Source organism: Protopterus annectens, chromosome 2.part1 (genome assembly GCF_019279795.1).
Source record: "Protopterus annectens isolate FY-2018-M chromosome 2.part1, PAN1.0, whole genome shotgun sequence".
NCBI lineage: Eukaryota > Metazoa > Chordata > Ceratodontiformes > Protopteridae > Protopterus > Protopterus annectens.
Genome location: NC_056729.1, coordinates 1,467,943,032 through 1,467,960,432, shown reverse-complemented (window position 1 = coordinate 1,467,960,432; position 17,401 = coordinate 1,467,943,032). Strand labels below are relative to the sequence as shown.

The window sequence follows — 17,401 nt, the reverse complement described above, 5'->3', positions numbered from 1 at the left end:
GTGGATGCAAACAATCTGGACATGCACCATACTTTGCTGTACAGGCCCAGAGCTTCAAGTTAGTACTACAGTACACAGGATTTGGATTCAACATCGGTACCAATCAGTAATCCTAGATGTAGTGCTTTACCCTCCAATGACACACCCTAGTTAAAACCAAGGGACTTACTCACACTGTATGCAATAGCACTTGTTCTGCCTAGCAACAGAATACACAGCTTTTGCTAGGATCAAAGCAAGGACCCATAATACCATGACATAAACAGTTTCCCACTAAGCTATCCCACAGATACATATCTTTGATGTATTCACAAACATATTGACCATCACAGTCAGTCAACAGTACAAATTATCTATTGCAGCAAGTAGATGTAGGTGTGTATGAGTATATATAACTATATGTATAATACATACATATATACATATATATATATATATATATATATATATATATGTGTGTGTGTGTATATACATACACACATCCATTGGTTTACATATACATATATATGTAGGCACATATACATTTCACCTTTCATAGTGAGAATATCAATTATACAAAGGATGTAAGGTGTACAGTAATAAAATTGCACAGTCTTGGGATAAATGCATTGAAGGTGTTCACAGCCCAGGTAGCTTTAGCAGGCCTTACTGACTTCAGCATTGCAAACTGAACAAACCACCCACAGTGTTTAACCACCACATGTCATATACCAGCACTGTATGCTGTCTCTTGTTTGTCACACACTAAAACCTACATACAAATATGTGCATACTAACCTTTACCAACATATATCCCCCCCTTCACAAACAGTTGCAATATGTCCCCTGCTCTTTGCACATATACAGATGTGAATATATATGACACATATATATTTCTCCGTATGTGTGTGGTATACACACACAAGGTCCGCACTGTTGTAAGTCCCTGGACCTCCCAGCTGAACTGTTGGGCCTTGCTGCAACACAAACAGGTGTCACATATGAACACACACTAACATTGGTTGGTATATATGGCAACAGATCCTACATAAGCATACTAGACTGCTAACAGCAGTTGCCACTGCTAAGCTACACTTTAATATGACTATCATGCATGTGTTGTTCTGTCACACCCATGTTTATATAAGGTCAGCACTAATTCCCCCAACAGCCATTGGCCACACTACTGTACAGAACACAGATAACACGGATCAGATCTTTGACATTTAATGCTGAGCTACACATTTCACAGGTGTGTCCCACTGGCCACAGGTAGACACAGTATTGTCCATAGCAGTAGTTAAGCAGAACATCTGTGTATAAAGAAGTACTGCTGCCACATATGAATGGTTCACATTATGTAGACTATTCTTCAATAACGTCTACTACATGCCAGTAAATACATATGTGTCACATACCTTTCCTTTGTATGATTTGGTAATATTTATTTTTCTTTTTCCTTTTCTCTGTCTCTCTCTCTCTGTCAGTCTCTGCAATAGAGTGATTGAGTTTGTTGGCAGAGATTGAAGCCTGCTTTTGTAGGAATTTGCACATGAGCATGTGATGGCCTCTGCGCCAATTAGTGGCCACCATTTGCTAATTGCATGCAGCCTGCTGTGTAGTAATTGCAGTAATCACTGCCATAGCAACCCAGTACTATAAATTGCTAACTCATGTAGGCGTAGCCCTTTCAGCTTTCCAAGATGGAGATCATCCTTGTTTGATGTGGACATCATTGTTTAAGACAGAAGGTTGGTATAGTTCTTATATCAGTAGCCAGGGGTGTAGCCAGATATTTACATTTTGTACTCAGACCTAATGCTGCTGCTTCCAGTACCCACTTTTCAGTGTAGAAATGTACTCACCCCTCAAAATGCTACCCCAAGATACATGGAAAGATGTACTTTCTTTTCAACTGTTGCAATTTACTGCCATACAAAGTTATTGAGATGTATTCCTTTGGCACAAGAATTGTTTGTGAACTGCTATACTGTGAATATCCATTTACTCAGTTCTAAACAGTTTGTGCTTTTTTAGTGTTGACATTAGCACAAGCTGCTCAGAAAAACTGGACACATTTCAGTACTGTGAGTATGCTTACCTACATCCTTGGTAGACCCTGCACACACAGGTATATTCTACATTTGGGTAGGGTTGCAGAAATACAGAGACCGTAAGTACTATTGTGTGGATTTTATCTTGCTGGACTTACGGGGTTGCTGTGTGCATGTTAGTTTACCAAGGCAAGTAGTCTGTCTGCGTAACTCCCAACTGTGGACCTAGCCACATGATAGCCAGAGAATAGCCTGTTATTTTTTGTCTGTGCACCACACAGGTCTTTTCAGCAGTAGAGTAGTGGCATTCTTACAGTTGGTTGCTACCAGTACATGGCTACATCCATTTATATTTCAGTGTTGTATTCTTACATAAGGGTATGCTTCCGAAACTCCTTCCAAAGCTATTTGCACAGTGTGTAACAGCAGAAAGGCTGATATGTCTCTGTGTTTCTGCCTCTGCCAGACCTCTCAACCACTCGGGTACATGTTTGAACAGACTCAGGGAAAAGTAAAGAAAAAGTCAGGGACACCTTTAAAATATTAGTGCCATTAAGTTGAGACATTGAGAGAATCAGAGCATATGAATTAATACACCCTTTCTGAAGTAAAAGAAGTGTCTAACTCTTAATTATTGTCATTATTCATTAAGTGTAATTCACCACCTTTCTGGCCAAAGTCAGTAGTTTTCGGAGGGATTCAGAGGGACAGAGCTAAAATTTGTTTCAAAATCAGGGACATCCCTGAAAATTAGGGACATTTGGGAGGTATGGCCTCTGCCCTAAACAGATATGCCAGTGTTTGTCCTGCTGTGATACTGTGTGGGGTTGTAAAGTGATGGTGTAACGTTATTTCCTGATAGAATGGCTGCTTCTCTAATCACAGTCACGTAATGTAATCCCACAATAACTGTTGGTCAGCATCCACAGAACAAGTTGTGTGGTATGGTATTCCTTTTTTTCCTTTACATTCACTCTTTCTGATGCATGATATATTTATTTAAGCACCAACTTGATGTATATCTACCGTGGCTTAGTGGTACTTCATGTTCTGTAGTGTGTGCAAGGTCCGGGGTTCGAGACTGACAGAGGTGTTTTATTTTGCTCCTGAGCAGAACAAGGACCCTCACATACAGATTGACTAAGGCACTTTTAAGCAGTTGTAAGCGAGTTTGCGCGGGTTTGTGCATTGCTGCGCATTGCTTAGCCAAGCGCAAGCCCACTAACTACTTAATAGCTTAATAGTGCTTACTCCCGCTAACCCCTGTGCTCATTTCTTTGAAAGAAAAGAAAAATGGGGAGCTGGGAAAGTAGTGAAAAAGGGGCACAGAGGGAAAGACAGTATGGAAAATAGCTCAGGATGTGCAGGATGGGTGTAGGGAAGGTCCATAACTGCCCATTTCTTCAAGACCTGTGCATATGCAATAAATTTGGAGGTAGATATGAAACCTTCAACCCCTGAGAGAGGGGTGATGACAACAAAGTATGTTGTAATCCCAATTAAATAACATTTCATGTGTCCAGTGGACATGTGTGCAAAATGGGCAGCTATCTGTGGTGCGTAATTTTTTTTTTGGTAGCAGATTGCCCCTTTTTTTTTCAGGTGAGAGTGGAATGTGGGGTAGGGGAAGTAGGTATATTTGGGGAGGTAGGTTGGGGAGGTAAACAAACAAGATGCATACAGGGGTGATATATGACACATGTGGTGGGTGAACACCTTTGACGGGGAGGAATGTTTGGAAATCGCAAGCCCATGAGCCCCCAGATGGAAACAGTGGGACGGAAGTTCCCACCCATGGGCAGTCACCACTGCACCTTCACGACCCAGTGGGTGGCTGTGCTGGGGGCTGTGTAGGAGGAGCAGGCTGACCCAGGAGTTGTGCCACTCGAGCCTCAAGCTGGCGTAGAGGTTCTGCAACAGAACATTCAGTCTCTCTACGCACCACAGCCCGGACTGTTCAAAGGGTGATAGCTGGCCCTCCTCCACCCACGCTTGCTTAGGGGGCCAAGCCCCAGCCCCTGCAGCACTTCCACCCAAAGGTGGCACAAGGCCAATGGAGGAGGAGGTCCCAGGCTGGGCACCGGATCTGCTGGTGCCAGGTGCCATGACCAGCTGAGGTGGGACAGGTGGGTCTGCTGGGACCGTCCTTTCCATACGAACTATGTTTTGGAGAGTTTAATAAACATATGGGTTAGTAATAGTCAACAGCATTCCCAATTATTTTTAACAGCATGCAGAAGTATTCCCATTAACCCAACACACCAGATTTTCAACAGTTGAAAAGCAAGCATAACACATGCATATATTTAACAATAGTGGACATTACAAAGGCATGCAGGTTGAATTGATGGCAACAGGCCACCAATATTGTGGTATTTTAACAGGGCACATGCATAGAAATAAATGCAAATATTTATAAACCAATAGGACATATGTCCCAACAAATGTTTTGAGATTAGACATACCGATTGAGGTGTGGAATTGCATTTTTATGCACATACAGTAGGGTGGAAAAAGATAGCCCAATTAACAACTTGTATATCTTTCTAGTTTTCACTACATTCCTATTAACTGCTGATGTTCATCGTGCATACAGCTGCAGTCATAACAGATGGGTTGTCCTGCCGTCAGGCGGGTCCTCGGTCGGCTGAATTCCAAAGTCTAGGTCCGGCGTCGGTTGTCGTCGCTTCTTCCCTGACGTCAGTGCTCCAGGGGTATAAAAGAACCAGCCGACGACATTTTCTTCAGTCTTTCTTGCCGCGCGGTGCCCGAAGCAGAAGCAGTTCGCAAGTGCCGGTCGGCCAGCTCCTGAAATTACGAAAAATTTTGCAACCGAAGTCTTCTTGAAAGCTAAGTACCCCGTTGGGGAAACTTTTCTTGCCTCAGACCGATGTCAGAAAAAGTTAATAATTGTATTTCTTGTGGGAAGCAAATACCACATAAGGATTTTCATTCCCTCTGCATTCCTTGCTTAGGCCCAGACCACGACGTCTCAGTCTGTCGCTTTTGTGCTTCATTCAACAAACGCACCATTAAGCGTCGGGCGGAGTTCGCCCAGCACCATTTCGGCAAAAATTTAACTATATTATGTCGTCAGATACTCCGACTCCAGTTTTGTCTAAAAAACGCAAAGATAAGGACCGACACACGAGGTCCGCGGCCTCTACCGACACCACGCCAAAGCCGACTACAGGTGGTCCGGTTCTCAGCGAGGCGCCTATGCAGCCCCTGCCTACCAACGACACTTCATTGGCGGTGTCTTCTGTGCCCGAGGTCGCAGGCTCCTTGGCCCACACCCCAACTACAGATACCGAAGCCACTCTTGGTGGTGAATCTCAAAATGTAGACAGGTCTGCCTCCTCTCAAGGTGTCTTCAGGCCTTCCTCTTCTTTTTCTATCAAGGCTTTCACTAAGTCTAAAGCAGCCATGCATTCTAAGAGACAAGCTCCACAGGGCCCTTCTCCAGGCCCCATGCCTAAAAAACAGATGCTTAAAATGGCTGAGGATTTGATTACTCTTATCAGGGGTTCTCAACACCCCCCCCCCCCGGACAAAAGGCCCAGAGTGGAGGAAGAATCCCCCTCCTCTGACCAGGCCTCCATTATTTCAGAGCACTCTGATGAACAGGAACATTCTTACTCCCCTTTTGAAGATTCTGATGCTGAGGAGTCCATTCCCTCTGTCCCCCCCCCCCAGAGGATTACTCATTTGGGGAACCTTGCATACCTTAAGGGAACACTTCCACTGGGAAGGCCAAGAGTACTCAGATTCCAAGAAAAGGCTTAGGGGTTTTCTCTTGCTACCTCAGCACAGGCCTCTGGCTATACCTCCTGTCTTAGACATACTAGATGATGTGTACTCGGAGGCCTGCCTTAACCCGGATTCTTTACCTCCAGCCCCAGTCAAGCCTGACAGGTACTACCGGGTTCCTGACTCACACCAATTTTTATACAAAAGCCATGCGGCTGACCCAGAAACTATCTCACAGGGCCCCAAGGGAATTACGGCCTCCACTGCTAAAAACCCATTACCTTCTGAGAGAGATTCCAGATCCTTAGAAAGGTGGGGAAAAAAGGTATACACCTCGGCCACCTTAACCATGAGGGCATTAAACTGCCAGTTCCATATGCTAAAGTACCAACAGTTTCTGTTATCACAGTTGAGAAGTAAAATGTCACAACCTGAACAACCAGACTTGAAGGAGTTGCAGGATTTGATGCATAGTGCAGAACAAGTGGGTAAACATACCTTGCAATGTGGTTTTGATGCCCTAGAGGCCTCATGTAGAGTTGCTGTTACAGGATCAGTCATACGTAGACATGCCTGGCTCAAGGAGAAAACCTTACCAGATCATGTCAAAGCTAAGTTACTAGATGCCCCTCTACAAAAGGATGTATTATTTGGTGTTAAAGCTGAGGAGGTATTAAAGAAAATGGAGGAAAAGGCTAAATCAATGCAAACAGTGAAAGATTTTCTACAGGTACAACCTCCACGTTTCAGTAGAAATTGGCCTTCCAAAAATTGGTCCTTTCCAGCCACGGACAGACCCCAAAGAGGTAGATACAGGCACCCGAGAGGCAGAGGGCATTCTCAAGGATCGTTTAGAGGCAGACAATGGCAAGCTCCTACACAAAGAGGTGGTGAGGGTAGTTCGCAGCCATTCAGAAAGCAAGCCCAATGACTTTCCCCTTTGCATGCCGAGCAAGGCTCAAATGGCAACACCCTTAGGCGGAAAACTGGCATTATTTTCAAAAAATTGGCATATTGTCACAAAAGACAAATGGATCCTGGACATTATAAACAGAGGCTACAGATTCCATTTTCACACCCTTCCAAAAATGAGAGGCATGCCAAACCTGCCACACAATCAAAGGGCAGAGGCACAAAGACAAATTTCAGATCTCATGGACATGAAAGCTATTCAAGAGGTACCTATTCACGAACAAGGTCAAGGTTTTTATTCCATACTATTCCTGGTACCAAGGAAGGGAAAAGATTGGAGACCTATTTTGGACCTATCCATCCTAAACACATTTCTACTCGTACCAAAATTCAAGATGCTCACATTACAGCAACTTCTTCCCATGCTGGGCAAGGAGTCTTGGCTGGTAACATTGGACCTCAAGGAGGCATACCTGCATGTCCCAATCGGACAAAATTGCAGAAGATACCTCAGATTTCTTGCAGGTTCAACCCATTATCAATTCTCTGCATTGCCCTTTGGCTTATCTACTGCGCCCAGAGTATTCACAAAATGCCTGGCATCAGTAATTGCGTACTGCAGACTTCAAGGGATACAAATATACCCATATTTGGACGACTGCCTGATCCAAGCGGACAGCAAGCACATACTTCTGAAACATCTGGCTTTTGTAATAATGTTGTTGAATTCTCTGGGATACACAGTCAACAAAAAGAAATCAAGCCTAATACCCTCTCAGAAAATAATTTTCCTGGGTGCCAACTTGGACACACACACCCAGATGGCCTACCTCACGCCAGAGAAGCAGGGGCAACTAACTCAATACTTCAGAACACTAGCAAATTGCACCAGGCTGACTGCAAGGAAAATCCTGCAGGCTCTGGGATTCATGGCATCTTGCATACTACTAATCCCATGTACAAAGCTGCATATGAGGAAACTTCAATGGTACCTGAAAAACCTATGGTCTCAACACAGCCACAGTTTGGAAACAATAATACCACTGATTTCATGTCTTAAAAAGGAATTTCTGTGGTGGGCTCAAGCATGCCAAACAAACACAGGTCTCCCATTCTGCAAGCCTCAAGCAAATCAAGTCATCACAACAGACGCTTTGGAATACGCCTGGGGGGCGCACATGACAGATCGGTGCATTCAGGGCAAATGGTCCCAAAAAGAAAAGCACCTTCACATCAATCAAAAGGAAATGCTAGCAGTAATAAATGCTTTTATAGCTTTCAAAGACCTTCTGCAACCAGGTCAACTATTGATAAGGACAGACAACACCACAGTAATGTGGTACATAAACAAACAGGGAGGAACTCATTCATACCCACTATGCGGGCTGGCCATGTCACTTTGGAACATGGCTCTGGAATTGCAAATCGAACTTCAAGCACAGTACTTGCCAGGCAAGGAAAACACGCTGGCAGGCAACCTAAACAGAAATATGACAGATCCACACGAATGGAAGTTGCATCCTCAAGTTTTTACAGAGATAATTCAAGCATGGGGAAGGCCAGACATAGATCTCTTTGCCTCCCACAAAAATCACCAATTGACAAAATTCTGCTCAAGGACTTTTCATCCACAGGCCTGGAGTGTGGACGTTCTCTTTCAGTTGGACAACAATGACAGTTTATGCCTTTGCACCTCTTCCTCTGCTGCCCAAATTTCTATTAAAAACCAGAGCAGACAGACCAAAGATGATTCTCATTGCTCCAGACTGGCCAAGACAGCACTGGTACCCACTCCTGAGTAGCCTGAAGCATTCCCCTCCATGGACTCTACCTCTAATGCTTCTTCTTCTGACTCAGCACAGCTTCAAAACTATTCACAGTCAGCTGAAAACACTCATTCTGTCCGCATGGAAGATTCCTTAACATCACAACAGACCCTACTCTACAAGGAGGTGCAGGATGTCATTATGGAGGCCAGAAGGCCGTCTACTAGAAAAGCTTACTCCGCAAAATGGAAACGGTTTTGTGCCTGGAATGAGAAAAAGGGCCAGAATCCTGGAAAACTGAATTTACCTCAAATATTACAGTATCTAGCTCAGCTGCTAAGCAGTGGACTTTCATTCTCCTCCATCAAAATCCATACCTCAGCTATTTCTGCAGAATACAACACTGATCCACCTTTATTCTCTCACCCCCTCTTAAGACAGTTCCTCAGAGGGGCTAAGAATATAAAACCCCCAAGGAAACAACCAATACCTGCTTGGGATCTCAATTTAATTCTAGAAAAGCTGATCTTGCCTCCTTTTGAGCCAGCTGCCTCAACAGATTTGCAATATTTGTCCTGGAAAACAGCTTTCCTTCTGGCTATCACCTCAGCTCGTAGGGTATCGGAACTACAAGCCCTCATGGCTGTGCAGCCTTTTATCATTTTCCATCAGGACAGAGTTTCCTTACGAACCAACCCGTCCTTTATGCCAAAGGTGGTATCCAGGGTAGCTTTGAATCAGGCTATTCACTTACCTACCTTTTACCCTAATCCTCAAGGGGAGAGACTACTACATTCCTTGGACATCCACAGACAGCTGCGTTATTATTTGGACAGAACAAAGCCTTTCAGAAAATCAGAACAGCTCTTTGTGTCCTATGCTATAGGAGCTCAAGGGAAGCCAATTTCCAAACAGACAATCTCAAAATGGATAGCCCACTGCATACGCTTTTGTTACTCTTTTCATGGTAAAACTGTACCTGCAGGCATCAGATCTCACTCCACAAGGGCCACAGCTACCTCTGCAGCTTTCCTCAGAGGAGTTCCTACCAAAGATATTTTGGAAGCAGCCACTTGGAGTTCTGTGCATACCTTCTCCAAGCACTACCACCTACCATTATACTCCAAAACTAGAGCAGACTTTGCCACTGCAGTCTTGCAGGGCATTCTGGCTCCTCCTAGTTCCACCTAGTGCCTACCACCCCTTTCTTAGCTTTGGGATTCAACCCATCTGTTATGACTGCAGCTGTATGCACGATGAACATAGTACAGTTTTGTACCTACCATAAATGTAGATGTTCGAGTGCTAATACAGCTGCAGTCCAGGTTTCCCTCCCTCCTTCCCCTCTTGTGACAGGCCTATTGGCTAACACCTCCTCATACAACCTGATTGGGGTATTCTTTTATGGTGTATTTGCTTGCAACTACTGTATTTTGATTATATTGCATTGTTTTATTACACAAATTTATGTATTGCCTTCCTTCTGGGGGTACCTGACATCTGGGGCAAGAAAAACTGAAGAAAATGGCATCGGCTGGTTCTTTTATACCCCTGGTGCGCTGACATCAGGGAAGAAGCGACGACAACCGACGCCGGACCTAGACTTTGGAATTCGGCTGACCGAGGACCCGCCTGATGGCAGGACAACCCATCTGTTATGACTGCAGCTGTATTAGCACTTGAACATCTACGTTTATGGTAGGTACAAAACTGTACTTTATATGTCCCTTACATGTATTATTACACTACCCAATGTCCTTATATTGTGCAATTGGATTTTGCTAGATCATTATATACATGAGCTGTATCTTACATACAAACAGTCCAAGATGCAGATGTTGCTGCTACATATTTTGAGAGTTGCTCACACACACTACTGCTAAGATGGTACACTGACCGCTCTACTTTCATATAATTAGCTAGATATGTTCAGGTGAAAGTATCAGTTATATGTTAACAGCTCCCTATATTTCTGGCAGCACACTGACATTTCTGGGGAACACAGTACCAAGCTACTCATGTGCCAAATTAACCTGTACGTGCTGGGCATGAACCGATAGTTGAGGGCTGTAAATATGCATAAAAGCTACTGGCACTCCCTTCATCCACGTTATATGGACCTACCCAAGTGTGGGTTGACACTGTTTAATACAACACTTCTATTTGGGGAGTGCAACAGTACAACAACATATCAAAGAAAATGACACATATGCATTCCAGGAATTATACATTTATTAAAGGATTATTAAACCTTTATTTATTGGGTTAAAACACGTTTTGAAGGCGCTCTCATTTATTTTATATAACAGTACATGCAGAATAATTACTAAGCGGCTTGCTGATTCATAGCCCGGACACATGCAGCTGTGAAGTAAATGCAGTGATATTGAGACATACCTATCCATAGTATAGACAAGCATAGAAATTCTTAACTACTTAATACAATGGCTACTTACTCAGTACTGGGGCATTAGCCATCGCACGGGATTCCATGATCCACTGGTCCAGTTGATCCTCCCTACGTCGCTTCAGGTCAGAATAATGGTGTCTGACCTGCTCACCAGTCCGAGGAACACCAGTGTCACTGGTGAGATCATGAGCAAGACTGTTCCAGGCCTCCGTTTTATATTGGGTACCCTGATACTGGCCCCGCAGGAGTCTTTCCTCATGATTGTGGGCAAGGATCCAAACCATTACTTTGGACTCCTCAATGCCCCAGCATTGCGCTCTAAATTGAGTGCCTTCTCCAACACCGGCCATGCTGACTGCAGAAGGAAGCTACAACCAGTTATAGCAAGTATTCCCGCCTGTGGAGCTTAAATATGCCTCATTTCCTGCACTTGTTTGTGATTGGCCAGTTTTGAAAAAACTCAGCTGTAGGCACACCTGCTTAGCTGATGTTGGCAATGTTTAAAATTCCTTTGATAGATATGTGTCTGTTGAAAGTGCATGTTTATGAAATGCTGTCATGGCTTAGTGGTTAAGTACTGTGACTATAGTGCTCAGTATCCTGAGTTTGAGCCCTGTCACTGCCTTTTATTTTCCTACTGGGCAGACCTGACTAGTTAAGGTACAGTAAAGGAGGTGTGGCCATGTTTAACCGACTTTGCTCAACTTTGCCCGATTTTGGCCAACGTTGCTCGACGTTGCCCGACATTGTACTGGTTAGCGCGGTACGCAGCTACGTGCAAATACGTTGTGATTGTGCTTGTTAGCGCGGTGCACAGCCACGCGCAAAGACATTGCACTGGTTAATGCGGTGCGCAGCTACGAGCAATTGGATTTAAATATGCCCAGTACTGATAAAATATAAAATGTGCTTAGCAGTACTTTATATGGCTTAAAATAGGGTACTCATGCCTCAGAATGCATAACCATTTCACCTTCATATATATATAAAATTCGTTCACTACTACATTTAACTTTTCAATGCTTTTTACAAAACTTAGACATAAAAAATGTCAGGAAATATTGTTGTATACAGATTTCCAACAGAAAATGGAACGTGCAGTAGTGGGACTCGAACCGGGAATGCCTCCTCTTTGTGTGAAGGCTCTAACCACTATGCTATCGCTATTTTGCTTAATTTGCATATATTTTTCTTGTTATCCTCTTCTGGTGTCTAAGCTGCTAACTGTAGCTAAGCAATGGGCAAACCTGCACAAACACCCGCAAATACGGGCAGCTGTATCGGATGAAATAAAAAAAAAAATTAAAAAATCTTTCTATTTTTAATTTTGTCAGTTTAACATATGGGGGAGTGTAGTGTTACATTGTGCACATGTGAGCAGACTCGCTCAGGTAACTTGACATTGCAGCATTTCTTCATTGCAGGGGCCTGGATTTTTTAACTGCTCGGCAGTCCGACACGCCCCCTACACTCGTCCATGCTCCGTGTAAGCTTTAGAGTTGAGGCAGCGCACCCTCATTAATATGCATGGTGCGCTGCTGTCATACTCTTAGACTGGCGCTTCCATGTAAGACTAATCTAGTCTTACATGGAAGATTAGTAAATCCTAGGGATTTTGCAAAGTACTGAGCAGAAATGCACTATTGTAACTGTCTAGATGTATACATTTTAACAGGGCAGACTGAAACAGATTAACTTGCAAAACTTCAGAAGAATGGTTGAGGATGAGTTACTTTATGGCTGGGCCATAAACAAAAGAGATGTTATCTTTCCGTTTCAGTGCAGTAGCAGACACAATGTCTAGAACTAGAAGTTTTTTGTATTGTCTTGGAAGTGTTTATTGTTTTATGACTTCCAGGATCTACCTTAAATCTAAGAGAAGTCCTTATTTATGTATTTTCACAGGTAGATGCTAAATGCTAACAGCTGTATCAGTGGGGGTTTTCACCTGGGATAGTCAGACGACAAGAAGTGATGTCATGCTGCAAGCTACTCCAACAGTAATATTTGAAATATTAATGTAGGAAGTCTCTGAGAGAGAGAGCATTTTGTATTTTGTCTTTGAACATGCACTCACCACATCCGTCTACTTGTTGCTCTGTAAGGTACAGTAGGGCAAATTCTCTTAGGTACAGTCAGGAATATAGTGAAGTATAGCTTAGATGTTTTTTTATTTATTTGAGACTGACCTGCAATGTTGTTTTAAATATTTCCTGTGGTTTTGAACTCTAATGTAACTGTGAGTATTTACTGAGTATTTTCTTGTTCTTATATTATTTGTTATTAAATATGTTTTATTGTGGCTGATATTTGTGAGACATATTTAAGTTCTGACATACTTGCATATTTATTTGGTGACACTGTAGGCTACTCCTAATAGCCTTGCTCTTGGTCAAACTACCGTGTGGATTAATAGTAACATTACACAGTATGATTGGACACCCTTTGTTAAGAGCCTTAAAGTAGCTGATAAAGAGTTGGCTGGTGGCAGTAATAACTACCTTATAATCTTGGCAAAATGGGGCATAGGTAGTAAACCTGTTCCAGCCTTTCCCAGGTGTATGTATGTTTGTGTATAAATCAAATCTCAAAGACTGTGTGTGTGTGTGTGTGTGTGTGTGTGTGTGTGTGTGTGTGTGTGTGTGTGTACTACTTGGGCAGGGACACAAATCACTCGTTGGACAGAGAGGGTGCAGGAGGTCTTGGCTTGGCCACTCAGCTGAGATCTCAGCTTTGTAGCTGTGCCAGTGGGGAGTCTTACTGGGGATCTGGAGGAAGCGGGAGAAACCAGCCCCAGACTCACTGTGGTCTCTGTGTGCTCTTAAGGGAAATTTCACTTTACTGTCTGTGTACTTGTCATCCTCCCAGTGTACGTCCCCCACTGGTGCTAGTGGTGAGGATTGAGGCTCCTTCATTTCTGTTGCCAGAGGTGGGGCATCACAATACCCACATGACATTATGTAAGAAAAGAAATTGATTACTTTTCTTAAATAATTTCATTGTATGGTAGCACTACAGTGTCCTTTGTCCTTCACTCTGTACTGTTGTACTCTGCATGCATATGGCACCTACATCCCTATGCTTGTACAGTAAATCGGTGCAGTACAAGAGAGGCGATGGAGAAGAGAACATCTCAGTAGTGGTTTGCCTGTTTCTCTCTCTGTTTTCATGTTTTTGATATTGCCAGGTTACATCTCAGCTGAGTTGGCTAAAAATTCTGGACAAAGTCAAAAGTAATGGGGGACAAAGGGCAGAATCACGATAACTTTTCTTTGAGGTAAACAGTTAATAGAACAACAGGTTTTAGCATCAATGTGCATTCTTCAAATAATAGAAATAATTAAACTCTAACATCTAGAATTATTGACTACAGAAATTCTGGGCTTACCAGAAAATAAGAAATTTTTACTATAGGTACAGCAAAAGTATAAGGAATATTAAGGACATCCTGCAAAACTGTGGACAGTTGAGAGGTAGGCTTACCGGCAATGTAATTGCCGGTAAACTTACCTCGCAACTCTGCAGAGTTTTACAGAACATCCCTGAGTTTTTTCATATGTATTAACTTTTCTCTCATAAAATATGCTACCGATGGAGTTATGCAACATATCCCAGTAGAAAGTCTATCTGTTCAGCAATGCTTCAGTGGGCAGACTTCTTTCTGTTGGTGTATTTGCTTAATTTACAGTGGGAATGCTGTTTGTGCTGTCCAGTCAGCTGCACATTTTTGAACAGAAATGACCTTTTATTGTATAATGATCGTTTGACTATGCAAGTTACTGAAACAATTGTATGTTATGCCTTTGGGGAGAAGTCATATACAGAGCTAGTGACTGAATTCTTTACCTCACACAGCAGTTTCTGAATTTCTTCATAGGCTACAGTGCTAAAAGTAAGAGAAGGCAGTCCTAATTGATTGAATGAGTAGAGAGGTACCAGAGTGGACATTAGATGAAGAGTAATTACTGCTTGTTGCTGTTATCCACTTTTTGGTGACTGAGGACTGACAGAACACTTGATGTATCAAGGCAACAGTCAAGTGCTGCTATTCTGGAGCAGTAGAGTAGCTAGGGTGGGTGAAGTAGGCAGCCATGCCAGGTGCAAAATGTTAGGTAGGAGTGATTGACCAATTCCAGTTGCTCTTCAGTGCATACTGGCTTTTTTTTTTTTTTAATCGGTGAGGCATCAGATTGAGGGATGGCACAAATCACAAATATAGCTAGCTGCATCCCAGTCCATGAATTCTGTGATATCACTGTAGAAGCTGTGAGAGTTGTTATGACTGTGTTCTTGCATCCTTTTCAAGGTCTTGCCCTTACTTTTATATATAGCCACTTGCATTTATTCCTCATATGCCAGCGCAGCTGCTGTGTCTGTAAAGTTCATTGATTTGTAAGACATTACTAGGCTAACTGCTCAAGAGCCCTTACAAGCCTAGCCATTATTACCTGATTTTCAATCCCTTAGGGCTAGAGGATGAGTTAGATTTGTACCTATGTTTTTGAGTATTTTACAGACTGCTGCTGTCCATAAGGAACATGGGCACCACCTCAGAAATGAATTTGTGATTCCCCATCCATTGATCCAAACTGTAAAACGGACAGGAAAAGGCTCTGCTTTACATAAATAGGAAGCCTGTTCCAGAGAACGTGTAATCAATACGACACATATCTGTCTCTCCAGCATGTTTTGTTTGTGTCACAGCCCAGGTTTAGATCCTTAGATAAGGTGGTTATTGCAAAATGTGTCTTGCAAATGTGTAATAGTTCCATCAGGGCTGGATTTAAGAGTGTCTTATAGGTTAGGCACAGATCACCTTTAGTAATCAGAAGGAAACAGTGTAAAGGGAGTAAGGCTTTTAGTTGATCCACATAGGACATGTTGTTTAGGTCCTGTATTCTTTTTTTATTTTTATTTTTTGGAAGGAGCCTCTGAGGCCACTCTGGCTGTTGCAAGTGCCTGATCAAGTATATGCTAAAAGGTGCATCGCACTCAATTATTAGTCTAAACAGTGGCGAGTACAGTGGGACTACAACTTCCATGGATCTGGATACCATGCCTTTACTTATAAGCTATGCCACATAGAAGAATTTCGCCATCACTGTGGACAATTGGTATTCAAAGTTTAGGCTAATGTGTACCTAGATCTCTCACCTCTGAATTCACTCTTAGGGTGGTGCTATTAATGTTGTAATTTGCAGGGGTATTTGACTTCCAAAAAGGTATGATAATGCAGGTCTATATTAGATTATCGAAGTTTCAGAACTTCGAACACCATATCACCATATGGTTGACACCATATGATCGAAGTACTGAAACTTCGAAAATCTAAAAAAAAAAAAAAAAAAAAAACAAAACAACAAAAGTAACTGCTTTAAGCAGGTGCGCAAGCCCCCCTGCACCCCCCACTACTTAAATATACCAACTCCGAGATCGCACTTTAACGGAGTATGGTGCGTAAAGGGAAGATTTCCCTTTCCTATGCTGTAGCACAATCTCTGAGTTGGTATATTTGAGTAGTGGGGGGTGTGGGGGGTGCAGGGGGGCTTGCTCCCCTTCTTAAACACTTTGTTTACTTTCCTTTGTTTTGTTTTTTTAGATTTTCGAAGTTTCAGTACTTTGATCATATGGTGTTGACCATATGGTGTTCGAAGTTCTGAAACTTCAATAATCTAATATAGTTTTAGGCCATGTCTCTGGCACCAATCATTTGTCTGAGTCAGAGCCTTTTGAGGGATGTCTACATCACTGGGGTATTCGAATGTTGCTCCTAACTTGCAGTCGTTAGCAAACTTGGTCAGCCAAAGGCCTTCTACATTAGCCTTGACCTCAGAGAAGTATATTTTGAACAAGAGATGTCTCAGCATTGAGCTCTATGTCACATCACTAGTAACTAGACTCTTGCTGGATATGAATTCTCTTAGTCTGACAACATGCCATCCTGTCCTTGAGCCTGTTCGCTTGATTTTAGTAGATCTTACTGATTTTGTCATGGAAACAGTGTTCTTCTGTTTGCAATGCATATGTTTTCTCTGTATCCATGCAAATATTTGCTGGAATCTATTTTCTGTGCAGATATGAAAGACTTAATGGTGCACAAATTTATGATAATTAATTGGCCTGGAGTGTAGATGCGTGTGTGTACTTGTCATGTCATGGATTACTGTTCTTGCCAGCACTACTGTCTGCTCTGCACCTGTTACTTGCATGACATTAATATGCCCCCACGACTCTGAATTGGATAAAGTTGGTATAGAAGATGTGTAGATAGTTAGAAGTAGCAAAACTGCTACCTGCAACTAAGGAAGAAATTATTACTGAATCCTGCTAAGTGGCGTTGCCTTTTAATGCTGCTGCTGATGCTGTTAGTCTTTTGATGATGCTGATGCCCCTGTGCTTCATTTATCTAGTTACTCCTTTTTATTTTTAGTTTAAATTTCGTAAAAATAGATATACATTTGATCATATAACTTGTTTCATTGTATAACAGAAATATCCTTAAGCAGTTTGATATTCGAACCACTTCACCA

General features: G+C 42.6%; 1 protein-coding gene across 2 annotated transcripts in view; it reads left to right on the top strand.

The window, feature by feature from the left end:
• Positions 1 to 17,401, top strand: part of KLHL5 (kelch like family member 5) — a 1,925,884-nt gene that overhangs the window by 1,390,845 nt on the left and 517,638 nt on the right. The gene's annotated exons all lie outside the window — the stretch shown is intronic.